Source organism: Lissotriton vulgaris, chromosome 7 (assembly GCF_964263255.1).
Source record: "Lissotriton vulgaris chromosome 7, aLisVul1.2, whole genome shotgun sequence".
Classification (NCBI taxonomy): domain Eukaryota; kingdom Metazoa; phylum Chordata; class Amphibia; order Caudata; family Salamandridae; genus Lissotriton; species Lissotriton vulgaris.
In genome coordinates, this window is record NC_141695.1 from 10197866 (window position 1) to 10225643 (window position 27778).

At 46.2% G+C, this 27778-nt stretch overlaps 1 long non-coding RNA gene across 1 annotated transcript in view; it reads right to left on the bottom strand.

Annotated features, from left to right (window-relative positions):
* LOC147700500 (uncharacterized) overlaps nt 1-27778 on the bottom strand; it is an 86989-nt gene that overhangs the window by 22611 nt on the left and 36600 nt on the right. The window lies entirely within an intron of this gene.

The following is a 27778-nucleotide window of genomic DNA, read 5'->3' on the forward strand; positions in this document are numbered from 1 at the left end:
AAATGTAGCGCGCTCTCTCTATCCCTTCTTCCACCCCTGTGGTGGGAAGAATATGATATCCTGGTCTAGACCATTCCTTTTAAAGGAATAAAACCCCTAAGAACTCTAACACCACGGACTCTGTTTTCTTTCTTTCCGATTGAGTTATTATTGATTAAGTACTTACCTGCATAGAAATTTCGACGGTAAATTATATATTTACATCAATAGAGAGAGAGAAAGAGGGCGATAGAGAGAGAGAGAGAGGGCGATAGAGAGAGAGAGGGGGCGATAGAGAGAGAGAGGGGGCGATAGAGAGAGATAGAGAGAGAGAGAGGGCGATAGAGAGAGAGAGGTCGATAGAGAGAGAGAGGGCGATAGAGAGAGAGAGGGCGATAGAGAGAGAGAGGGCGATAGATAGAGAGAGAGAGGGCGAATGTGTCATAAAGGGGGGGGACTAAACGTGGTTGCCACGTGTTTGTATCAAAATGTTTACGTTAAAAATGATATACGGATGCAGCAGTTACGTGAGTGCTGTTTTTTAAACAACAAACCTTTCAGTTGAGTAATGCATGTTAGTATTATTTATGAAAGGGACAAAAAATGAATACATTAAAAGGTACATTTTAAAGCAACTTTGTCATGCAACAGAAACAGTTTTTAGGTGACTGTGAAAATGCACACAGGCTTTGTGCTATCAAAGTGAAAGGAGACAATGGGTAAATGTGAGCCGACCCGATTCTGTGTGCCCTGGTGGATGGAAGCAAAAAGTCCAGAAGGCAGCTTTCTGACCAGAAACGTGTGCGTGTGGTGCGAGTGTATTTTTTTATTTTTGTTTAGAAGAAAAACAACTTAGCAGCTTTAGCAGGCTCAAAGGTTAGACCAAAATGGGTAACAGATGACACAAGAGAGAGGTTAAACTGAAGGAGGGCAGGTGTGCGCGCCGTAGGCATGCGCAGTTTTCTTCACAGTTCACTTAACAGGGCCCTTTTATCTGTAGGTGCTACAGCAGTCTTTCTTCAAGGTGTCTCCAGAAAACCTCAATCTGAGACCTTTTCTCGGGAGGACAGATGACTCCTTTCCCAGCTTGTCTGGAGGGAGTTGTTTTGCCTCTCCTAGGCTCTGTCAAAAGGAACCCTTGAAGACAGAAAGGAGAAAAAAACGCGAACAACTACAAAGGCAGATAAAACCCTGCCATCTAATTAAAATTCCCGACTTCCACATAGCTCCAACACCCACACACACCTCACCGGCAGGAGCTGTAGCTGGGAGGTGGGAAGTGGGCGGGAGAGAGTGCAGACCTAGAAAAGCTCACTGCATCCCTCTCTTCCTTGGATTTTAACTTAGGGAATATTGAGAAAGCAAAACAGTATTTGTGATGGAACACGGATGAAAAAGGTGCGCAGGACACACACAGTATCTGTGATAAAAGAACAAGCTGCAAAAAATACATAGAAACTGCAACACAAAGGCTGGGGCTGCGGAGAGAACACACGCAAGACCAGGGTCGGCGAGCCTGGGACCAGGATGCCAATCTTCTGAGGCGTGGAACGCAGGCGAGAGAGGCGGGCTCTACTTTGATAGACAGGAGCCTTCGAAGTTCCGGAAGATTCCCCGCCTCTGTAGCAGGCTAGCGGTGACGTAGCTCCGGAGCGCGGCACCTCGGAGGCAGAGGGAGCCCACAAGAAAGCAGGGATTCCGGGAGTGATGGAGCCCGGTGAGTGGGGGCGGTGAGTGGGGCGGGAGTGGGTGTGTGTGCGCGTGTGTAGCTGTGCGTGTGTCTGTATATGTGTGGCTGTGTGTCTGTTAGCTGTGCGTGTGTATATGTGGTTCTGTGTGCGTGCGCCCTGCTGCATTGTGCCTGCGTGGGTGTATGTATGTGTGTGTGTGTGCGCATGCGTGAGTGTGGCTATGTGTGCGCGCGATTGAGAGCGGCGAGAGGCTGTCTTGATGTGAATCTGACACAGGGGATGTGCACGGCGCCGGCCTGGGCGTGCGCGCCCACGAGGTGAAATCGCCGCGTGCACATCCCCTGTCCTACATTGCCGGCGAGCCCACAACAATAGGTCTTTCGCTGGTAACACCAGCGAGAACTAAAAAATGAAGTTACACAACAAGTTAGGGAAATCCTAAGACATCTTGAGTAACAAGGAGCAAAAGAAAATTGGACCTCTTCCATTAATAATCCTTTATTTCCAGTCATAAAACCACATTATTCATACTGTCTAGGTTTAGATTATACACATTTGAACACAGCTACTCGCACATTTGCAGTACAAAATGCACACAGTAATGAATAACATTGTCCAGAAGAAATATAAAATAACGCTAGATATCTCTAATAGATATTTCTGCCACAATATAGCGCCTAAAAGAAGATATCTGACAGCAATCAGCGTGTTAGGTTTTCAGAAATAATTCTGCAGTTTGCTTCACTGGTACAAGATTAGCCCTGGGCTGTTCTCAGCCAGAGTTACACAACTACTTGGAAACTTTGATGATCAGGCATTGTCCTATGTCAATTACATATATTTGACGGACGATGACCTCATGGAACACTTGACCAGAATAGACCGCATAATCCAGGGGGTTTGTTAACATGGGTTATAAATTACATTTCAAAAAATCAAAAATCGCCTACCTCAATGTCCTATTTCTGGGATACAAATTGTGTAGTGAAGGCAAAAGCCTTGCGACACACTTTTGGAAAAAATGTGCGTTGCTCCAAACTCCAGCGACTTTGAAAAGATTGCAATGCATGTTAGGATTTTAGTATTTCCAAATTTTGGCAGAACATACATTCCTGACTACGCAGAACAGGTATAACCATTCTACGACGTGATACGTCCAGAATTTTCAATCACGCACTGGACGCAGGAACATACAGAAATATCACGTTGCGTACAAGCTGAAGCGCTATATAAATACAATTACAATACAATACATGATAGCTTCCAAACACCTACACACATGTGTAAACAGGACAAACCTAGTGATCTGGATAATCGCGGGTACATCAGGATACACATATGTAACGTTCAATGAAGGTGACACAGTATCAATTGCATATAAATCAAATTTATATACGAATACTAAAATGTATTTTGCACCTACCGAAAAAATACTGATAGCAGTAGAGACGGCTTTACTGAGAGAACAAGCCCTGACTCAAAAGAAACGCATAAGTGTCATGACCCCAGTACCGACACCAGAGACTGTTACGAGAGCAAGCGTTCCAAACGCTAAAGATCTACATCTACAATGGATACAATTGGCTAACTCGCTCACTGCAGTCCAAACAAGAATAACCACTACCTAATAAAATAATGCATCTAAATAGTTATGATTTACACTGATGGTTCTGTTCAGCCTGCTGTAGGGAAAAAGCATCAATACTCAGCGGCGTGCGCAGTAGTAAAAGGGCATATGCATGATGGAGAATTCTGTCCTGAGAAAACCTATGCACAGAGCAGCTGGCAGAATTGAAGGTTCTGGTACTGGTACTACAGAATACGGATGCTGGATTCCCCGCACTTATAGTGTGTAACTCGTATTATTGTGTGCAGTCATATAATGAATACTTGCATTTTTGGAGTCAGAATGGATTCAATACTGCTTGCCTTGGGTTCATGTCATTCACACACTGAGCCACCAACGTGTTGGTGTTCATGTTGCAGGGATTTCCATTGCTGATGCAGCTGCTAAAGTGACAATTTGCACTGCCACGGTTGCGGCATTCACTCATTCTAGTACGAGGATACAAAGAGACATCATGGTGGCCGTCAATGCTGCTCCCAATGAAACACATCTGCCGAAAGGCTTTCCACTAGAGTACTTCTACAAGTTAGATGCACAAATTACACTTTATGCTCAGATTTTGGAGTGGGTTATAGAATAATACCAAACAGTGATCGCAGAATGGGGTTAATTCTAGCTGCACATGAGGGTCTGGCTTCTGCACATGCAGGGGTGGCTGCTACAATTTCATTACTGCAGCAACGCTATTGGAGGGCAGGTCTTTATAAACAGACCAAGGACTTTGTCCTCAGATGTGACACCTGCCACCATATGAAGGGCACCACAGTGGCATGTCCACCACAGACGCCTCTACTAATTTTAAACAAGCCAGTGGCTGGTGATTATCCAGACCATTGCGGCCCACTATCATCAGACGGATCTTATAGCTATATCTTGGTGGCAGTGGTTTCCTGCTTTCAATTCCTGTAGGTATGGCCACAACGATCAGCTGATGCCCAAACTGTTATAAAGGATCTGCGAGTCTTGATCGGGACATACGCAGTTGGCACATTACATTCCGAGCAAGGTACGGTGTTTAGCTCTCGGGCTTACAAAGAGGCCATGGGAAGTTTGGATGTGACCCTGCTTTTCTTGTCTCCACATCATCGAGAGGGCAATGAGGTAGTGGAGAGGAAAAACAGTGACTTAAAGCAGTCTTTAACAACAAGGATCCTAAACTCAGGTCGTAGTTAGGTCCATCTCCTAAATTGGGTCCAGAGGGCTTTGAATAACATGTCAAGAACATCCCTGGGTGGTCGGACTCCATATTAAATCCTGTTTGGGGTTAAGATGTGGGTCCTAGACCTTGACAATGCCAGCACAGTGACAGCGAAAACAGCATTTGACAACAATGAAAATGTGGCTGTTTTACAGGAACTGAATGACTTCCAGGACGAACAAAGCTACGCCCAGGTAAAACGCACCGCAACTGGAGAAGTGAAGGTAGTTTCAGCAAGGCCTGGATGGACCCCGAAGGTTGGGGATCTGGTCAGGGAAACTAATGTAGACAAGAAAGAGTTTGGGCCTCCTACAGAGAGCCTGTGCTTGTATGAGAACTGTACTTCTTCCGCCACTTTCTGGCCATCAAGACAAAAGGTTAGTCTCCATTGATCTGATCAAACCACACTATGTGGTCCCTAGGGTGGCTACCAGTCTTCTCTCGCTACCGTACAGGAGGTTCAGATGGAAGCTTTAATAATCAATGAAGCTTGTTGTCTCCAACAAGAGATAAAAATAAACAAAAACAAAGTATGTCTTCTACTTGTTGCAAAAACGACGACAACTCTACAGTCAACAAGTACAGAAACACAGATTTCAATTCAGAATCGTGAAAAGAACAAGGTCTACGTCAACATACTACAGATCGAGTCTTCATCAAGTTCAACACAACATGCTGAGCTGCCAAGGATAGACCGGATGGCTTCTGGCTACTTCATCGACTTCTCCTGTGACACCTCAGAGCTACCTCCGCCTTCACCCCATCCACCATTTGAACTCAAAGTATGTGTTGTCTATCTTTGGCTGAAAAGAGCATACTTTGTCTTGCCATCGTTACACCTCTGGATTACAATTTACATCACTTTTCCTGGTTCTTTGGATTGGTTTAGTGACAGTGTTCTTTCTCCTTCTGAATGGACATTTCTTCTCAGAACGCTCTGCAGATTAAATGGTAAACTTGATTCTGAAACCACACACATCATCACACAGTGAGCTAAGAGACCTTTCCCTGGTGAATATTTCAGTCTTTTCAATTCCGGGTTGGATTGTATGGGATAAAGTATCATTTGATGTGTATAGTGCCACTGAACTTTTGCAAATTACACATTATTATTTTGCGATTTGTAAAGCGCCTGGTGACCCGTAGGCATCCCCGCGCTATAAATCTGTGCAGACCAAGAGAGGGGGAGAGGGGAAAAACTATTTATTTAAAAAGTCATTAAATGACCCCTATCACTGTTTCTGAGGATTGGGGCATTGATACAGTGTATGAAATGCTTGATGATCTAGAGCATTCAACTTTGTTTTCTTCTGATGAGTTATATGATGGGACAGCTAACTATTTTGATGCCATCTTTCTTACATGGTACCATATGCATGAAGCTTTAGGCCCTGTTAAGTGTACATAAGAATCACCGCACAAGATGCTTGTACTTTTCCATTGTGCTCCAGTAAAACTGCTTTTGTAATACAAGGCATGCGCAAGAAAGATACGAGAACATAAGAAGATGCTAGCTTAGCCACAAAGTATTGCAGCATATCACATTTAGAAATATTTATGGTACGTGCTGGATTTTGCATATTGTTGCATGGAGAAGTACCACGGCTGATACATTGCATTACAGTGGAAAGTCCCAGAAGCTGCCTACTTGAGACACATGGTCAGCAACAGTGTATTTCGGACCGTAAATGGTAAAGTGCAGCCTAAGCGTGTGCTAATTGGTCAAGCAGCCCATGCTTAATTTGTGTTACGTGCATTATGATGCTGCATCCTCTTGTGGTTTGTGTCTATAAAAGCTGTCAGAAATGTCACATCTTTGGACACTCAGTGGATATACTGTGTCTCCGTGCTGCACCTATTTGTATTATCTTGTCATCTATATTAAATTTTCTCTATCATATGTGCTGATTGCTATTATTTCATTAAGGCTACCACACTAAGATGAGATGTTTTGTTTTCAACATCAGTCATCATTTTCTACACCAATGTAGTATTCCTCGTGAGTTTTTTTAACTTTACCCAATGGGAATATTATCCTAAACCACCACAGGTTAGTTCAAAAGCATTTGCACAGAAGTTTGATTATTTTTCTGGGTAGGACATCTCTGACCCGGCCTCTTTCTATTGTAGGCTTGCACCGTCCCCTACCAAGAAAAATATGTTAACAGACACTAAACTGGTTAACTATGCTTCTTTCCTTTCCTAGCTCTCTGTACAAGGGTTTGACTTTTGGAGGGACACAATAGATATGAAGTCTATCTGGGGGACTAAAGATTGGCAGGTTCAGGGAAAGGAGGCCGTATTTAGAGCCTGCCTAATACCACAGTAAATTATTTTCCTGCACAAAACTGTGCAACAAACGTGTCTTGGCCCGGCTAAACTAAAAGATCTGAACACACCACGGGTTTCCACTCTATCACGATTTGAGAAATGGCAACAATTAACATCATACAATGAGGACACCATGATGCGTAAGAGTAAGCATAACTCATCAGAACCCAATCGGAAGGGATAGTTAGTCTGACCATTAGACACAAACAGATGTCAGGCTCGATTCCTGGCTAACAGCAAGAGATTTACAGCAAAATATGTATGGCGTACAATGTATGCAGGCTGAACATTCGGGCTGATGACAGCTTACAGTGTTGGGAAAGGGAAACATCCACAAATACGTGGCCAAAGCCACGAGTTCCGGAATACCGCAAGCTGAACCACGCTTGCCCGAACAACGCATTCGCCTAAGCCACGCATATGCGTGGTTAAGGCACATGCGCTCTAGTGTTCGGGATGGGGACTAGGAACAGGAGCTGTGGAACGGGAAGCGGAAATGGACAGGTAAGTGAGGCTGGATTCCTGGCTACCAGCAAGAGATTTACAGCAAAATATGTCCGGCATACGATATGTGCAGACTGAACATTCGAGGCTGGTGACAACTTACAGTGTTGGGAAAGGGAAACATCCAGAATTACGCGGCCAGAGCCACACGTTCCAGAAGCCCACAAGCGTAACCAAGCATGCCCGACAAACACATTTGCCTAAACAACACTCAATCACTAAATCAATCACTAAATTTGTATAGCGCGCTACTCACCCGTGAGGGTCTCAAGGCGCTGAGGTGGGGGTGGGGGGGAACGCTATTGCTTGAATAGCCAGGTCTTGAGTTGTTTCCTGAAGGAGAGGTGATCCAGGGTCAGCCGTAGGTGAGCGGGGAGGGAGTTCCATGTCTTGGCTGCCAGGTAGGAGAAGGATCTTCCTCCGACAGTGGACTTCCGAATTCGTGGGACGGCGGCGAGGGCGAGGTTGGCGGATCGGAGCTAGCGGGTGGGTGTGTAGAAAGAGGCGGCTGTTGAGGTACTTCGGGCCCATGTCGTGGAGAGCCTTGTGTGCATGGGTGAGGAGTCTAAACGTGATCCTCTTGTTGACGGGAAGCCAGTGCAGGTCTTTCAGGTGGGCACAGATGTGGTTGCGGCGGGAGATGTCCTGGATAAGTCATGCTGAGGCGTTTTGAATGCGCTGGAGTCTTTTCTGGAGTTTGGCTGTGGTTCCTCCGTCTTTCTGGTTTCCGTGGGGATCCATCGGAAGATCTTTCGAAGCATGCGCTGGGTGTTGAAGCAGGATGATGAGAATGCGTTCACTTGCTTGGTCATCGTGAGTGAGGAGTCCAGGATGAAGCCCAGGTTGCGTGCGTGGTCCGTTGGTTTGGGTGCGCTGCCCAGGGCTGGGGGCCACCAGGAGTCGTCCCACGCGGAGGGGGATGGTCCAAGGATGAGGACTTCCGTCTTGTCTGAATTCAGTTTCAGACGGCTGATCTTAATCCATTCTGTGACGTTTCTCATTCCTTCCTGGAGGTTGGCTTTGGCGGAGTCAGGGTCGTTGGTGAGGGAGAGGATCAGCTGGGTGTCGTCGGCGTAGGAGATGATGTTGAGGTTGTGTCGGCGGGCGATGGCAGCGAGAGGGCTCATGTAGACGTTGAAGAGGTAGGGCTGAGTGAGGATCCTTGCGGGACGCCGCAGATGACTTCGGTGGCCGCGGAACGGAATGGGGGGAGGCGGACTCTCTGGGTTCTTCCGGCGAGAAATGAGATGATCCACTCCAGAGCCGCTCCTTGGATTCCTTTGTTGCTGAGGCGCTGTATCAGGGTGCGGTGGCAGACGGTGTCGAAGGCTGCTGAGAGGTCCAGGAGGATGAGGGCAGCCGTTTCTCCGTTGTCGAGCAGGGACCTGATGTCGTCGGTGGCTGCGATGTGGGCGGTCTCGGTGCTGTGGTTTGCTCGGAAGCCGGACTGTGAGGGGTCGAGGGATCCGTTGGTCTCGAGGAAGAGGCGGAGAGTTGTCTGTTGACGGCCCTCTCGATGACTTTGGCTGGAAAAGGGAGGAGCAAGATGGGGCAGAAGTTCTTCGGGTCCGCGGTGGGTTTCTTGAGGAGGGCGCTCAGCTCGGCATGTTTCCAGCTCTCCGGGAAGGTGGCGGATGCGGAGGAGCTGTTGATGATGTTCCGGAGTTGGGGTGCAATGATGGAGTCGGCTTTGTTAAAGATGTGGTGAGGGCAGGGGTTGGAGGGGGATCCGGAGTGGATGGTGTTCATCAGGCGGGTGGTGTCTTCGGTGTTGACAGGGGTCCAGGTGCAGAGGGTGGTGGTTGGGGGCGTTGGTTCAGTGATCGGGTGCGTGGTTTGTGTGTCGAAGCTGTTGTGAATGTCGGTGATCTTGCGGTGGAAGAACGAGGCGAGAGCGTCGCAGAGGTCTTGAGAGGGAGTGATGTCGTTGTTGCAGGCGCTGGGATTGGAGAGCTCTTTGACGATGCTGAAGAGCTCCTTGCTGTTGTGGGTGTTGTTGTCCGGTCTTTCTTTGAATGCTGTCTGGTCGTGGCGCCAGGCTTTCTCGAGGGTGCGGCAGGTTTTCTTGGAGTTTTTGAGGTCGGTAGTAAACCACGAGGCTTTCCTGCTGCCGGGTCTGCTGGGAGGGTTCTTCAGTGGTGCGAGTTTGTCGGCGCAGTCGGTGAGTCACAATGTGAGGTTGCCTCGTTGGGGTCAGTTGTGTTGGCAGGAGGGTTCTGGCTGAGGGAGGTGGTGAGCTGGTCGGCGGTGATCTTGCTCCAGCTTCTGCGGGGAACCTGTTGCGGGTGGTGGTGGGTCGTGGTTCTCCTGAAGTCGAAGTGGACGCAGCTGTGGTCTGTCCAGTGTAGTCCGGTTGAGTGGCTGAAGGAGATGTGCTTGCTGGAGGAGAAGACGGGGTCAAGCGTGTGGCCGGCGTAGTGGGTGGGGGTGTCCACCAGTTGCTTGAGTCCAAGGTTGGCGAGGTTCTCCAGCAGGGTGGTGGTGTTGCTGTCATTGTTGTCCAGGTGAAAGCTGAGGTCCCTTAGGAGGATGTAGTCTGAGGAGGTGAGAGCGTGCGGGCTGACGAAGTCTGGGATGGCTTCGCTGAATTGTGTGCGTGGTCCCGGGGGTCTGTAGATGAGGGTGCCTAGGAGGGCGCTGAGGAGGCGTTCATCCAGGTTTCCGTGAGGAAGGCGACGTCTGGTGATGTTGTGTCGAGGAGGTTCCAGAGTTCGACGGCGTGTCTGTGGACGGAGCGGGTGTTGAGCAGGATGCCCTTGAGGTGGTTGTTGCTGGTGCCTGGCCTTTCGGGTGCGGTGCAGGTCCGGAGGCAGGTGAACTTGCAGGCTTGGCAGGTGAAGGGTCCGTGGGTGCGTTTCGGGGTGGCTCGGTAGCAGGCGGGGTTCCGATCGGGTTTGAGTGCGGCGTTGTAAGTCCGTCGTGTTGGCTGGCATCGTTGGGGCCAGGGGTCCTGGCGCTGGGCGAGTTCCAGGCGCAGACGGGCGTAGATGGGCTTGCATTTGGCGCGCCTTCGGCGCACAATCAGCGCGCCCGCTGCGCGTGAGCGCTGCGCATACGCGCGGGTGCCATTTAAGGCCAAGTGGGAGGGAGGAGCAGCTGGGAGGCGGGAGCGGGGCGGTCAATGGGGACACAGAAAGGAAAAGGGGGTGGGGCCACGAGGGAGCAGCGGCGGGAAGCGGGGAGCAGAGGGGGGGTCACACAAGGGGAGCAGTGACAAAAGACAAGCGCAAAACAAACCTACTTACAGAAAAGAAGCACTAAACAGTCAATAATACAAAACAGTGAAAACTGGGCACAGAGGGGCAAAAACGGTGAAAACGGGCGAAAGAGCGAGCAGCAGCGAGGGGGCACCGAGGTCAGAGATGGACCTGTGGCGCTGGGGGAGAGACGCGCCTACAGCTGGTGGGCCGTGCGGCGTGGGTGTGTGCGTGGTTAAGGCAAATGCGCTCTAGTGTTCGGGATAGGGACTAGGAACAGGAGCAGTCGAACGGGAAGCGGAAACGGACAGGTAAGTGAGGCTGGGGCCGAGTCTGGAGTCGTTTTCGTAACGGGGGGGTGGTACCCGTCAGGGGTCGGTGGCACGTTTCTTAGGAGGAGGGGGTCAAGGTACTTTTAAGGAAGGGGCATGTTTTAGGGCTTAGATCGGGGTTCGCTATCGGGGGGTCGGTGGAAAGTTTTTAGGGCTCATGGAGGGGGTCAGGGTACTTTGAAGGAGGGGCAAGTTTTTAGGGCTCGGGGAAGGAAGAGGGGGCTGGGGTAGCTTCAAGGGCTGGATTTGAGGGAGTATTTAAGGAATGGGGCATTTTTAGGGCTAAGGGCAGGGAGCAGGTACAGGTTTGTAATTTAGGGCCTAGGGCAGGGTGGCAGGTAGGGGGTTTGCAATGTAAGGCTTAGGTGGGGGAGGGAAGTCGGAGTAGTGGCGAACTTAGAAGCCTATAAGACCTTGCCATTCATGCCTTTACCACGAAATTGCATGGTAAGGGAATACATGGTTAAGTCGCATTCGTGGTACAGGCTGCGTGTTAGAGGCATGCCAGGTTGAGCTTTGCATGCCTCTATCATACAACCGTTGGGAAGTTGTGCCTTTATTGGCAAAAAACCTCGACACTGTCTCAGGTACAACAGCACGTGTACCTTTTATCTGATGGCTTGGAACCACAGGACTTTTTATTAAGTTCTCAAAAACCACGTCCAAAACGCTTTCTTTCTGCCATCTATAATGAGATATGGAAAAAAATCTCAACAGGTGGCTTCTCAAAGATTGGACGAGATTGACAGGGCCAATCTATAACAGGCTCTTGCAGTAGTTGACAATGGTAGGGCTACCTTATCATCCAGAATACACTCTTTGGGTAACATTGTGTCGACAATAGATGTCATACAGCAAGACATGTCTGCCTTACAACATGGCCAGACCCAACTGAGGTCTATTCTATTGCAGAGCTGGACATTATAGACACAACGTTCTGGCCACATGCCGTGGCGACACATTAACTTCATGAATCTGTTTTCACCTTACAGAACAACAGATAGTTATGGCATGAAAGGAATCCGTTGTCACCGCTGCCATTCTCTCACAATGGCTCATGCCCATCTGGGTTCAAACTTCTATATGCCTCTAATGAACAAAATCTGCTACCCCAACGCAGATGGGGACCCATAAGCAAAAGGGACTGCTTTAGAAATGGAAGAATATAGTAAAGGAAGTTCAGCAACAAACGAGGTGTATCCAAATTCTAGGCCGGCTAAAGGAAATGGACCCTTTGTTATCTCTGCTGCCATGACCACTGGCCCCTTTGTGTACAAAGTACAGGCGATGTGCCAGTGGACCACAGCAACTGTACTACAGTGTTGCAGATGTCTATGAGAGGCCGAAGCAGCTTCCTTGCATCACGTCACACTTATTTTGTTTGTGGAACTAAGGGATACTACTTCCTACATCCAGTTTGGTCTGTTACCTGCTACATAGCCTTCCTTTTACCACCTGTGTTTTTAGCTCCCACAACCTACCATCAAGATTTGCAAATGTTCGATCACAATGCTGGTAGTAGGGGAAAACGTGCAATGGATGTCTCTGTAGTCGACCAGACAGAGGCCACATGAGAATAATATAGATTGGAGCATGCTGTATCATCGGATCCAGCTGTTGTGTCTTCAAACCGGACAATTCACCTTTTGTATATCCGGTAATTTCCAAAATGCATAAATTAGTCACTGAGATACATCAAGATTCAGGAACGTGGACTCGGGCTGGATGGTTTTGGAGTGTATTTTATGTATGGGGACTGAAAATATTGTCAGCCTTGTTCATAATTATAGCTATTGTCTTCTCTTGTTGTTTTTTTAATTTTTATTTTAATTATAATTTCACAGTGACATCACACATAAACCCATTACGGTTCATAAAGCATAAATAATCATACAGAAAAAACAAGGTACATTGGCGCGTACAAAAAATTTAAGAAAAGCAGCGTAAATCATGACAATAAATTACAGTTACAATACACACAGAGGAAGGGGAAAGAAACACACCAAAAACTAGGACTAAACAAAGAAAAATAAGATACTTCCTATCAATCAATTCCTATTCAATTCACTCTTTTTTAGAGATATTAAACTTATACAAATTGTACATTTTTGCTCGCCATTGTTGAAAAACAGGTGGATTTTCCTGTAACCATTCAGTTGCTATGCACAGACGGGCTACCGTCATAGAGAAAAAAACTAAATATTGTTGTTGATATAATACATCCAACAAACTGTTTGTAGAGATTTTGCCCAATAACATCATGGCAGGAGTAATAACTAAAGGCGTATTGATAACCAATGTCAAAAACGTTTCAATGTCTGCAATAAAGCTATGCAATTTAACACAACCAAAAAAAATATGTAAACTATCCGCATCATCCTCCCCGCACCGAAAACATTTGCCATCATACCCACCCCCCCCCCATTTTGCCATTCGTGCCGGGGTATAATATAAATCAAATAAGGTCTTAAAGAATTTAACTTTTAGATTTGCAGACATTAATGATTCTCTTGCCATGGTAAACATATCTTCAACTTCAATTTCAGCGTCCCCATAGACAGTAATCCACTTCAACCTAACTTTGTCAAGGTCCTCTGGCCTACCAAAGAGCAATATTAGATATAAGGTTCCAATTCTAACCTGCCTTCTTACCCCTTCAACTACCGCATTTGTTTGCATAGCAGCATTAGTGCGAGCTAAAAACAATCACAAATTTGTAAAAATTAAAAAAAATAGGATCAAGGAAAACAAAACTGGGTCATTAATTCATCAAATGATTTACAGATACAATTTCCCATATACAGATCACCCAAGCATCTAACCCCTTTCCTCTGCCAATCTAAAGAAATACCATCTGAGAATATACCTTGTAACACCATATAAGCCTTAAAAGGAGTGTAATATGTGGTCTTCTCCATTCCGACTGATTTGGAAATCCATTTCCATACTTTAAATGCACTAATCAGTACTTTAAAGCGAGTGCGTTTAAAGTAGGTCCCATCCATCTCAAAATAAACACTGCTTCGAAATTGGGCCTAATAAGATTTCAAAAATTGTAGGGGCAGTGGCAATATTAGCAGCCGTCTCCCCCGTTATCATTACCCTCATTTTTAACAGAAAGCATGTAACATAATAAAGAAAAAAATCGGGCACCACCATAACCCCTCTATCAAGAGGCAGTGTCATAAATTCAAATGCCCATCTAGGTCTCCCTGGGCTCCATATGAATTTGCCACAAATTGATTGTAAATGCTGTATTCTCTTTTTAGGTATTTCCAATGGTATTGACCGAAATAGATAGAGAGCTTTCGGTAATACATACATTTTAACAACATTACAGCGACCAATAATCGACAAATACAATTATTCCCACCAATACAGCGAAGTTTTAATTCTGGAGATCAACCCTTTCCAATTCACATCCAGCACTTCAGTCATGGTTGCTCTACTTTGTATCTCTAAATACGTAACTTCTTTTACAACCCGGTCATCCTGCCATACTAAGGTGTCCAAACATAAAATTTGTGTCTTTGATTCAGTGAGCTTATAGCCCGTTACCCTCCCAAACTCCTTAGCCAACCACTCTATTTCTGTAATAGCGAGTGCGGGATTCTCTGTAGCTACCGCTATGTCATCCGCATATGCGAAGACAGAAAAACAATAATCAAAAATTCGAAACGGTGGAATACGTGTGCTCTGCATTAATTGTTCAATAAAAGGATTAATATATAAAGCAAACAAAAGAGGGGAGCATGGCCTCCCCTGTCGAGTTCCCCGAGTTATACTCAAATAATCAGAAAGCATTCCCATGGCAGATATCTTAGCCTTGGGGGCTATATATAGCGACTGTATAGCAACAATACATTTCTGGCCAAACCCCATTTTATCCATAATCCGCCACATATAGCCCCACTGAACACGATCGAACGCTTTCTCTGCGTCCAATAAAATAAGCGCTAACTCTATTTTCAGATCCCGCAAGATCAAATAGGGTTATTACTTTATTTACGTGATCCACCGTTCCTTTCTTTGGAATGAAACCATGCTGATATTGACACTAAGGGCAGTATAACTCTGGACAACCAATTGGCCAAGATATTGGAATAGATTTTATTATCACTATTCAATAATGATATTGGGCGGTATGATCCAACCAAATCTGGGGCTTTACCCTTCTTACAGAATACCGCAATCGTGGCATCCGACCATGATTGAGGAGGATAACCCTCCTGTGCTAGCTGCATTACTTTAAGCAGCTCATCCTTAATAATATTAAAAAACTGCCTATAAACCTCCCCAGGAATTCTGTCTGGCACTGCCGCCTTACCTAACGCCAAGCTTTTCACAGCACTTTCCAATTCCACCATAGTAATCGGGGAATCCAGTTCTGCTAATTTAGAGGGGTCTAGTTGTTTCAAACCCTCATCAAACATTCCACTCCTGTCCCCTTCCCCCTCTACACTGCTCTGCTGCGTGTACAACTCAGAGTAAAACTGCTGAAAGATCTGAAGAATCTGATGAGGATCTGACTGCGAAACCCCTTTCACATCTTTCAATGCCTGAATATTTCTAGCCGACTCCTTCATCCGGAAACGTGCCGCCAGCCGTTTCCCAATGGTTTCACCAAACTCATGACTTTGCTTCTTGAATATTAAATATCTTCTAGCATTCTCTGTACTCCAAAAACCCAGAATATTAGCACGCTCCTTTGCCACCTTATTCTCTAATTCAGATATATGATCCGTGCGTATCGCAATCCCCAGAGGTTTCTGCCTCAGTCAGCAGCTCGTAAAGCATTGCCAATTCTTTTTTAAGTTTCCTTTGTTGCCATGAACTAAAACTAATACATTCACCCCGAAAACAAGCTTTAAAAGTATCCCACACTGTGCTAACATTTGCAGTCCCATTGTTCTTCCCAAAAAAAACCTGAATCCAACTATCCATGTGCTCCTTAAATTCCGTATTTAGACCTAATTTTCGATCAAATGTAAAATTAGACACTTAGGTCTACTAAAAGACCCAACTAATTCAAGCACAATTGGAGCGTGATCCGAAGTAATCCTTGGGAATACCCAAATTGTTGCCCCGCCCCCTAATAAAGATACAGGTGAAAAAAAATAATCAAGTCTTACAAATTTTTTGTGGGGGTGAGAATAGAAGGTATAGCCACTATCGTGTTTTCTCATGTTACCCCACACATCCACTAGTCCTTGATCCCTAACTAAATTATAAAGTGCCTTAAAAACTCTGGGTTTTCACCCTCTGTATTTATCAGGACCATCCTGCATTGCTTGATTCGTCAAGTTTATATTAATATCTCCACATACCAAGTAAAGTCAAGTCAATAAATTTATATAGCGCGCTACATACCCAGAGGGTCTCAAGGCGCTTGAAGAGGGGTGGGGAATTACTTCTCGAATATCCAGGTTTTAAGTTGCTTTCTGAATGCTAGGTGGTTTTGAGTGAGGCGGAGGTGCGTGGGAAGTGAGTTCCAGGTTTTGGCCGCTAGGTAGGAGAATGATCTTCCTCCCATGGTGGTTTTGTTGATGCGGGGAATAGCAGCGAGGGCTTGGTTGGAAGAGCGCAGCTGGCGGGAGGGGGTGTAGAAGGAAAGACGTGTGTTGAGACATTCGGGTCCAAGTTCGTAAAGAGCTTTGTGTGTGTGGGTGAGGAGGCGGAAAGTTATCCTCTTATTGAAGGGGAGCCAGTGGAGGTTTTTCAGGTGACCAGAAATGTGATCTTTACGCGGGATGTCTAATATGAGTCTGGCTGATGCGTTCTGGATGCGTTGGAGTTTTTTCTGAAGTTTTGCGGTGGTACCGGCGTAAAGGGTGTTTCCATAGTCCAGGCGGCTTGTAACCAGTGCGTGGGTGACCGTTTTTCTGGTTTCGGTGGGGATCCAGCGAAATGTTTTTTTGAGCATTCGAAGAATGTTGAAGCAAGATGAAGAGACGGCGTTGACTTGTCTGGTCATCGAGAGTGAGGAATCTAGGATGACGCCTAGGTTCCGTGCGTGATCCGTCGGGATGGGTGCTTTTCCAAGGGCCTCTGGCCACCAAGAGTCGTCCCAGGCGGAGGGGGAGGTACCTAAGATAAGGACTTCTGTTTTGTCTGAATTCAGTTTCAGACGGCTATGCTTCATCCATTCGGCTACCTCTTTCATTCCTTCATGTAGGTTGGTTTTGGCGATGTTTGGGTCTTTGGTGAGTGAGAGGATCAGTTGAGTGTCATCAGCGTAGGAGATGATGTTGAGGTTGTGTTGGCGTGCGATGGTCGCGAGGGGGCTCATGTATACGTTGAAGAGGGTGGGGCTGAGTGAAGATCCTTGTGGCACGCCGCAGATGACTTCAGTGGCCTCTGACTTGAATGGTGGGAGGCGTACTCTCTCCATTCCAGTGCTTTTCCTTGGATTCCGATGTTTCTGAGTCGTTGTAACAGGGTGTTATGACAGACTGTGTCAAAGGCTGCGGAGAGGTCGAGGAGGATGAGGGCGACTGTCTCCATTGTCCAGTAGAGTTCGGATGTCGTCTGTTGCTGCGATGAGTGCGGTCTCAGTACTGTTCGGAAGCCGGACTGTGAGGAGTCGAGGGATTTATTGGCTTCGAGGAAGGCGGCGAGCTGGTTGTTGACAGCTTTCTCGATGATTTTGGCCGGAAATGGAAGGAGCGAGATGGGGCGGTAGTTTTTGAGTTTGGTGGGGTCAGCTGTGGGTTTTTTCAGAAGGGCGCTAAGTTCGGCGTGTTTCCAGCTTTCTGGGAAGGTGCCGGAGTTGAGGGAGCAGTTGATGACGTCTCGGAGGTGTGGTGCTAGGATGGAGTCTGCTTTGTTGAAGATGTGGTGAGGGCATGGGTCTGTGGGGGATCCTGAGTGGATGGAGTTTATTAGGCGGATGGTGTCCTCAGTGGAGATTGGGTTCCAGTCATTAAGGATGTTCAAGGGGGGTGAAGGTACGGCAGAGGGTTGGGTGGGTTGGTCTTCGGGTTGGTTGTCGAAGCTGTTGTGGATGTCTGCGATTTTGTCGTGGAAGAACGAAGCTAGGGAGTCGCAAAGGGTTTGAGAGGGGGTGATGTCGTTGGAGTTGGCAGTGGGGTTGGTAAACTCTTTGACGATGTTGAAAAATTCCTTGCTGTTGTGGGCGTTTTTGTCTAGTCGGTCTTTGAATGCGGTTTTCTTGGCAGTCCGGATCAATTGGTGGTGTATGCGGGTGGCGTTTTTGAAGGCGTCCCTGGTGTTGGTGTTTGGGTCTTTTTTCCAGGCCTTCTCAAGGGAGCGACAGAGTTTCTTGGATTTCATCGGTTGCGGCCAAGTAGTCAATTCAGAGTTCATTTCATTTAAAACCCCCACATTATCCAAATTAGATCCGTACACCGTACAGAGCGTAATCTTTTGCCCCTCAAAATTACATTCAGCTACAGCCCACCGCCCGTTCTTATCCATTAGTTTTCGATCTACATTAGCAAAATTTCATTTAGCAAGGATCGCTACCCCTCATGTCGTACTAGTTTGACCTGTCACAATAATTAAAGAAAATCCTAGTTCATTTAATACACCCCTCTTAAGCCACGGAATATGAGTTTCCTGAATACATACTAAGTCGGGGCGAATGTGTCTGCCGCCACCTTTTGTCGTTCTAGGACATTATTCAACCCCGACACATTCATTGAACAGATTCTAACTCCTGTACTTGATATTTTAAAGCAAAGAGCCTTAACACAGAAAGACCTATCCTCATACAAATCAAATCTGCTGCTTAACTTGCAAAACACAAGCTGCCCTCTAACATAAGTACAAAGCTCGAGTTTTTGTCGCTGTGAAATGTTTTTTCCCCTTCTTTTACACCCCCTAAGTGCAACCCACCTCCCCTTATCCCAGCTACCCCTTCCCCCCCTGAGCCCCTCCCTCCTATCCTCCACAAACCCCCACCCTCCCATCACTGAGGCTTTAGGACCGCTGGTCCTGTAGATGCAAGCTTTACCTAGGCCTCTTGAGTTCACCTGTCGAGCCCTTGCCTCACCAATTTAAGAATACTTAGAATATACGAAAAAGAACAAAGGCGTAGTGACCCACGCTAATACCCCAGAAGAAGGGACACACTAAAGATAGAAACATTTTCCTCACAATTGTTAATCTCAACATATTACAGACTTCATATTATTCTACTCCATAACCTGCTGGACTACATTGAACAGACATATTCAGTAGCTAAGGCAATATCGTGAAAAACCTGGTTTGATCCTTGGATACAATTTTCAATTTAGCTGGGAACATTAAGAAAGCTGATGCCCCCTTTGATTGACACTCAGGAATTAATTGACGAAATTGCCATCGCAATTCTACTGACTTCTGACACAAATCAGGTCGGAAATAAAATTCCACATCACCAGCCTTTCCCTTTTTATCTGGTCTCACAAGCTTAAAAACCTCGTCACGTGCCAGAAAGCTGTTAAATGCAACTAATATTGCCCTGGGCTTGTTTTCTTGAGCTTAACCAGGCCTTGACCAAATGTTTAAGGGGAATCTATGTGCCCGTTCAATTTCACAACCCTAGTCCCACTGAGTTAAACCAGGAAACGCTATTTTAAACAAACCAACCACAAAGCCCCTTGGATCTTGCCCCTCTTTCCCCTCCGGAATTTGAAGCACCCTCAAATTATGCGTCTGGCACGATTCTCAATGTCAGCGAGTTTCCACACCACATCTTCTTTTATTGAGAGGCTCTGTTCCACCACTGCCTTCTGTTGTAAAAAGTCATCTTCCAAGTTCGATACCCTGGTTTCCACTTCATTAATTCTGGCCAAAGAGTCTCCATGTGATTTCACCAAGCGTCTCACAGAATTTTGTAACTTGCGACATATATTTTGTACTCTTACGCCCTTGATTTCTTCTCGGTGCTGCATAATAGATTTATATATTAATTCCAAAGAAACCTCTGCCCCTTCTGCATCATCCAAGGCCATTTGTACCTCTTGAAGCTGATTCTTGGCGGTGGTATCATTATCCTGATTTCCCTGTTTTAGGCCTAGATCAAGTTTTCTCACGGTTTGTAGCTGACCATCCACAGATACAGCAGGGTCCTCGGCAATTGAGCTACCACCATCACTGCAATCAATCATTGAGAGCTGTGCCGAATACTGCTCAGCCAAATCATCACAGGAAGAACCAGAGTGTTCTGACAATGAATAAAAATCACCTCACTCCTCTGTGCTACCCTCTAAGCTACCAACATCACAGGCAGCTGTCCCCCTTTGCAGACCAGGGCTACTAACAATATCCTGGGTAGTAAGTTCAAACCCCTCTAGCAATAGTGAAGCCTCTTGATCTTTATTCTTCCTCTTCTCCCTTTCTTTCTACCTCTCTGCAGTTACAGTGAAGAGCGCTGGTATTTTTTTACTGCCTTCACTTACAGTGAGTTTCCCCTTCTCCACTTGTTCAGTCCCCTGATTATTATGGGCGCCATCTCCCTTTTTTTGGGACTTATTAATAGCTGCGCTTCCTTCAGCCGCCTGCATCGACCTTCCCTTCTCACCAGCCTCTGCAGGGACTTCAGCGGGTCCTTCTTCGTTTCCTTTTTTACTTCGCGAGCCCTTCGGCGGCATTGTGTAATACTGCACCCCGCTAGGACTCCCTCTGTTCGTTGGGAAAGCTCACGTCCTCCACAGCCGCTTGCTGGTGTCCTCCTTACTCCTCGCTCAGCTGTTAGCAGAGCCGCAGCTGCGCTCTATTGAAATCACCTCACTTCACCGCGCTACAATGTATCGGCGTCTTCCAGCAAACTAGTAAACCAATACAATTTCAGTGCCGCCTCACTGTTTTTGCAGCCGTTCGCGAGTCCCTCGAATGTTCAGCTGCCAAGGCTCCACTCCACTCAATGAGCTCGGTGAACGCCGGGCAGCATGCAACTTTCTGCCAGCTTTACTCCAGCTTTACCCCAATTTTTCGGCTCCAACTCGTCACATAGCAGTCACCAGCTTTCTTTTCTTATCTCCTCACGTTCGCGTTCAGCGTGTTCACCGCAGCCTTTGTTCGCCTTTCCAGGGATCGGTTCGTCAGGGTCCCGCAAGAGAGGTAACGCTCAAGAGTCCTGCACGGGCGCCATCTTGCCTCAACCTTCTCTTGTTGTTTATGTATTCAATGCTTTGTTCCCTTTATATTTCCACTTGTACAACTTGTCTACCATCTAAAACGAATGACCAAAAGGTAAATGCCCATTTAGCAATAGACCGAGAAGTCAGCGACATGATGTTAATCGATATATATAATATTTATTGTACCCCTTTAGAAGCATAAGAAAAATGTGATAGCTTATGCTAAAAGGGTTGTCTATGGAAATCTGAAAAAAATTCTGTTAGCATAAGGTGAAGCCATCTTGGTTGTGGCATCCATTTTGTTGGCTTTGTAATTCTCCCATGCTCTGCTGCTCGTCTTTTTCCCTGCCTGTGCTGTCTATTTTATTTGACTTCCTGACTCAGCTAAAAGCAATGTGCATGCTAAGAGTTTGTAGCTGCCAGAACACCTGGTCTCAGACTCAACTGTTAATCATTTACTGCTGCCATAAGCACTCCTCCTCTCCCTCCCACATTGCTGACTAAGGGATCTCACATCTGCCCATGTTTGTCGGTAACTATTCCTGTGTAGGCATGTACCTTCTATTTATTTATTTATGGGATTTTTAATGCGCAACTAATACCCTAGGGTGTCTAGGCGCAGTGAGATGCTCTAGGATACACAAAATTCAGGACAGGAACTTATTGATTAAATAGCCAAGTTTTCAGAGCCTTACGGAAGGCAATAAGTGTTGGTGCTGTTTTAATATACATGGGGAGTGTGTTCCACAGTATGGGGGTCGCTACCAGGAAGCGTCTATCTCCCCATGTGGCCGTTCTTGTTCGGGGAACATGCAATAGGTGGCTTGCTGCTGATCTTAGATTCTTTCCAGGTATGTACACCTGAAAAGCTTCCTTTAAGAACTTTGGTCCAGTCTGATGAATGGCCTTGTAGGCGATGCAGAGAGCCTTGAATTTAATTCTGCTCTCCACTCTTAGCCAATGTAGATGGCGTATGGCTGCTGAAGTAGAGTGTCGCCAAGGAATATTAAGCAGAATCCGTGCTGCCACATTTTGCACGGACTGCAGTTTGTTCAGGATGTATTTGTGAGTGCCAAGGAAGAGGGCGTTTGTATGCACAGGCTTACCAGTGCAGAAAAAGCTGTATATAAGGCTTGTATTCTGTGGCTTCAATGTACTACCTCAGGCAGCACTTGAGAGTGCTGTGTGGACGTGGTCCCACTCATGAGTGATTATTTAACTTGTTATTAATTCCCAACTCCATTGCTGATATCTACTTTGTTTGTTTTTGAACCAGTGGAGAAAAGGGTGACCCTGCACCAGTGTACCCTTAAAAAGATAAATTTCCACAGTGACAGCTATCGGTAGTACACAAACAATGGCAGGACGATCACAATCTTAGCCCAAGGCAAGGATGCCTTTTCTATAAACAGACATCTGTTTCCGGGTACAGACCGAGGAGGGACTTCTCCTGTCATCGAGAGGTCTCTACATGCTGATGCGTTGCCCAGCTGCTGACTAACATCTCGGCGAGGGGTGTCCAGCTTTGGACCAAGATGGGGTCCTACCTTCTTACCTACCAGGTAATCGGGTTGGATCTCCCATACGGGAATTCTTGGCAGGACATAAATATACATCCTAGAAACATAGGTTAGGGCTGCATAGTAGTAATACGCCAGATTGTAATAGTAATTCATATGCTTGCCTATATGCATTGTTTCAGCACAATGGTTGAGCTTTTTGTTTTATTCACCATTCTGATACTTCTTATAACTTTTATCTGCTTCTGTCTATTGATCATTGCAGCACATATATACTATACAAGAATCACGTTGGTTCAATAAACGTTGAAAATGTCCCTCTGTGTATTTTTTTCAATATTTCTCTGAGCAAAAGTGAGCATGAGTGCCTGAGCAAAAGGTATTATATCTGTTACCACAGTTTCTGATGGAACAGGGTTCTAATGTCCAGAGGTTGCCAGAACTGTTCGCTCCCTGTCTAGGTTGAGGGGAGCTAACGGGGGCACTGTGAGCTAGCTAGTCTAGGGGACAACATATCCTGTCTGGTGCACAAAATCAGTCTGGCAACAGCCTAAGTTTATGTCGTCCACAAACGCGCAGTTCTCACTGATAAGTGGAAACTACACGAAAGAGTAAATTGGAGTGGGTTCGATTTGAGTTTGGTAGATCTGGTAGGTTGGTTGGGCTAGATTGAGGTGTGGTATATTGGAGAAGGGTAGATTGGGTGGGGAACATTCAGGGATGTGGAATTCCTATAGCCTGACGCACAGGACATATTGTTTGGGGTTAAGGACAACAACTTTTGATGTGTATTTTGTCACTTGGGACAAGTAGAACCAACCTCTTCCAGCACAAACCCTTTCGCTGTCAGTTTACAGTACCATGTTATGGATCAGGGAAGGGAATTGTCTGTAGTTAAGGTAATACTTGTGTCCACATGTTAATGCAGCTCAAACTTTAATTTATGGTTCATTAATGCAAAACCTTCACCTTCAACTAGGGTGAGTACTCTAAGTAAATGTTGTAAGCTCGTATTGCACTGCTAACAGTGGTTTCAGTATAAACATGTGTACACACGTTTTTGAGGCTATGTATAATGCTCCCAGAATGCTCTCAGATTATACGCAAATATTTACAAAAGCCTGAAAGCAAGATTGATGATTCTTTGCTTTCAAAATAAAACATTCACAAAAAATGCTAAACAAGCTTCATTTAGTAAAATATGCTGATGCATTCTAGTATTTCCCAAAAAAGCCTTTTGGCTTTGTCAATGAGTGACTTGTTTTGCCATCGTTTTTATTAAACCTTATTTGTGTGGGAGCTGCCGGGCCCTCACAATTATAACAAACAAAAAATAGTTTTTGGTCTCAAAGAGCAAACATTTCCACAGTAGTTCCTGGCATTGAACAAAACTACTTTATGTGCCGATATGCCCCGTGTGAAAGAGCAGATTGCTGTCACTCACAGTGAAGACAGCTGACAGAGATATATATATATATATATAGAGAGAGAGTGAAAGTCCGAATTTTAATAAACACACAAGGTCATGGTTAATGCCAGACCTAATAAAGGGCCCAATTAATAAAGAAACTCTCAAAAGTGAACCCTTGGTATATGTCCTTGCATTGAGTACAGATATTCGGCTTTCGTGAATTCACAAGAATTTTAATAAGTAGGCCAAGAAATAGCACAAATATCTGTGGGCTGCATTTTAGCATGAGCAAATATGCATGTGTGATTTTTTTCATGCAGAAATCTCAGTGTTTGCAAGTTCACTTTCCCTCCAACCACTTTTTTCCCAAACCTGGAAGAAGTTGTATGTCTGCCATTGTGGGCAGTAAATTTCCAAGCTTTCTCAGTATGGGAAAAGATTACAGAAGAGTTAGTGAAAACCCTTAAAGCATGCAGATTAGTAGGTTTGAACAGACTCAAAGGGGCATTCCAACTCTGAAACTATTGCTCACTCCTACCTTCAGCCCCAGTATGTAGATCTGCGGAAACGTGGCAACATAAGTGAATTGCTAGTATTCAAACCGTACTATGGTATGAGCCCTGGCATAATCCGGCTATATAGGAGCTCTACATAGTGAGACTGCTGCCATAATGTGTCGCCGCATTTAATGGCACAAAAGGGACAAGTAGATTTATGAAGCAACCTGCCCCATGGACAAATAGATATATTATTAAATCCACATCCCTGCTAATTGGAGTAGAGTGGATTAGAGTGAGGTTGACTGGAGATTGCGAGATCGGGGTAAGCTGGGTGGGGTAGATTGGAGTGGGGTAGACTGGGTTAAATTGGGGTAGATTTGAGTGGGATAGGTTGAGGTAGATTGCAGTGAGGCAGATTGAAGTGGGATCGAATAGAGTTGGGTAGATTGGAGTGCAGTTGATTGGGATATATTGAAGTGATGTATACTGGGGTGGATTGAAGTGGGGTAGATTTGAGTTGAGTAGACTGGAGTGGGGTAGATTGGAGTACGTTGGGTTGGGCATATTGGGATGGGGTAGATTAGGGCTGCTTGGGGTAGATTGGAGGGGGTTAGGTTAAGGTAGAGTGCAGTGGGGTGGATTACGTAGAGTGGAGTACTTGGAGTGGTGGGTAGAGTGGAGTAGGTTGAAGTGGGGTAGATTAGAGTAGGATGGATTTGGGTACATATGACTCTCGTGGATTGTGGTGTTTTTGAGTGGTATAGATTGGGTTAGATTGAAGTGGGGTAGTATGGAGTGGAGCGGGTATATGGGACAAACTGGAGTGGGGTAGATTGGGTGGTCTAGATTGGAGTGGGGTAGATTGGAGTAAATTGGGTTGGGTAGATTGGGCTGGGGAAGATTGGGGTACATATGAGTGGGGTATGTTGCAATGTAGTAAACTGGGGCATATTGAGGCAGAATGGATGGGATAGATTGGGGCAGATTTGGGTATCCTGGGGTGAGGAAGATTGGGTTGGGGTAGATGTGGGTGGGATAGATTGCAGTGGGGTAGAACAGGGTAGATTGGAGCAGATTAGAGTAGCTGGAGTGGAGTAGATTGGAGTCCGATAGATTGTGTCAAGACTACCTCCTAGTGCCAAAGGATTCCACGGGACCAGATGCTGGTTCCCAAATCCCCTCTGCGTATGCCCACACAGTCAACAAAAGATCTGCGCCTGCCAAGAGCCCACCAAGGGGGGAAAGGGGAAAAGAGACTGCCTTTGGGCTCAGGAGTCCTGCCTGCACCTCCCTCACGAATCTTGAGTGGAATGGTGAAATGTTTGTGTAGGTTTGGTTGTACTGCAGGCAACCTGCATACAAATAAATAATTACTTATTACTGTTACGAAACAACTCTATAGATTATTAGAATGTTCACCACTCATTTACCCAGTCGCTCTGTGCACCTGAATTTTTACAGAAGGTTAGCCGTTCTCTGTGAAGAAGGCTGGAGTTAAAAGTCTAGTTGTATTGAACCAGTTCTGTTAATAGAGTGTCTATTTTTCCAGGAATTCAAGATTATGGGATTTCCAAATACAAGGACGAAATCGGTAGACTGAGGAGACTTAGAAAACTCTATAGAAACTAACTCTCACTGTCCTTTTCTCAAGAAGACGTGAGAGAAGAAGTTCAATCTCACGAGTCCGCTGAAAAACTGGATAGAGGCTCTAAAACACTACAAGACACTAGTGTCTAAATAAGAGAGGATTACCCTCGGTGTGCACACCACTTGCCAAAGACAAAATCTCCTCAGGCAAGCGAGACTCTGGAACGCCGTTCTCTCGGTCAAAAGTGCGCAGTTTGAGGGCCTACGCGCCGGAGGAAAACATAAGCCCGAGACTCTGGCACACATAGCAGCTGCCATCTTGAAGGGTAGAGAGTTCCGTGCAAGAGTCTTTGCAGTAGTCTTTGGAGTAACAGCCTAGAATACAAAAGCTGGAACATTCAGCGAGGATACTGGGAATAATTTAGTCTCCTCTGTCTGGGTGAGTAGTTAAGAATGCTGGCAATCGATTTCCTGACAGATTGGAGCAAATTGGGGTATATTGGACGTGGGTAGATTGAAGTGGGGAACCAAGATTTAGCCCCTATCTTATGGAGCTCGATGCCTCTCGCGATCAGGAGTGTTCCCAACCTTCTGGCGCTCAGAAAGGCAGTAAAGACTTGGTTGTTTCAGTAGCTTTAAGCATCTCATTCTCCTCGCTCTCTGATATTTAGAGCTGGGACGTCCCTTTGCTGGGACAGCCATGCGCTTTACAAATCGCCTAACATAATTATTATTATTATTATTAAATGGGTTTTATTAAGCGCAGACAACCCGGAGGCCTCGTAGCGCTGAGATGACTGGAGGAAAGGTAAAGGCGGTGTGGTTTATTTAAAAAGGAGGGTTTTCAATTCCTTCCGGAATTTTAGAAGATTAGGTTCCCTGCGCAGGGAGACTGGCAGGGAATTCCATGCCCTAGCTGCATTCCAGGAGAAGGAGCGGCCTCCCCATCTGGCCCGTTTGATTTTGGTTTCGGTGGCCAGAAAGGCTGTGCTGGAGCGCAGCGATCTGTGGGGAAGATATGGCGTGGCCAGCGAACAAATCATTGCTGGCGCTTCCTTCCACATAGCCCTATGCATAAAGCACATTGATTTAAACATTGTTCTAGCTTTGATGGGTAACCAATGGAGTTTTCTTAGGGCAGCAGTCCCTGAGTCCCGCCTATTTAGGCCCAGCAGGAGGCGGGCTGCTGCATTTTGCGTGACCTGGAGCTTCTTTGTAGTGGTAGCTGGGGCCCCTAGGTACAGCGCGTTCCCGTAATCTAAACGGGACAGGATGATAGCTTGCACCATGATCCTGCGGGCTTGTGGGGGGAGAAGTGGAAGTACCTTCCTAAGCATACGCATCAAGCCAAAACAAGTGGCAGATACGATTGTTGCTTGGTAGGTAAAATTCAAATTGGCATCAAGCCAGATGCCCAGGCTCTTTATTTGAGATTTGGGCTGGGGCTGAGTGCCCATGCATGGCGGCCAGTTTGGTAGCAGACCGGGGATGTTTGGATTTCCCAGAATCATCAGCTCCGTTTTATCGCCATTGAGTTTTAAGTGGGAGCTGGCCATCCATTTGTTAACTGCTACTAAACATTCCTCAAGTTTGGGCGGGGAGGCAATGGTTTGGTTCAAGGAGACGATCAGCTGAGTATCGTCAGCATATGTGACCAGCTCCAGGCCGAATGAGTGAACAATGTCTGCTAAGGGGAGCATATATACATTGAAAAGGGTGGGGCTCAGGGACGAGCCCTGAGGCACCCCCTGGTTGAGAGGCCAGGACCTGGATTGTGTGGAACCCTCGACTACTTGGAAAGAGCGATTTTCTAGGA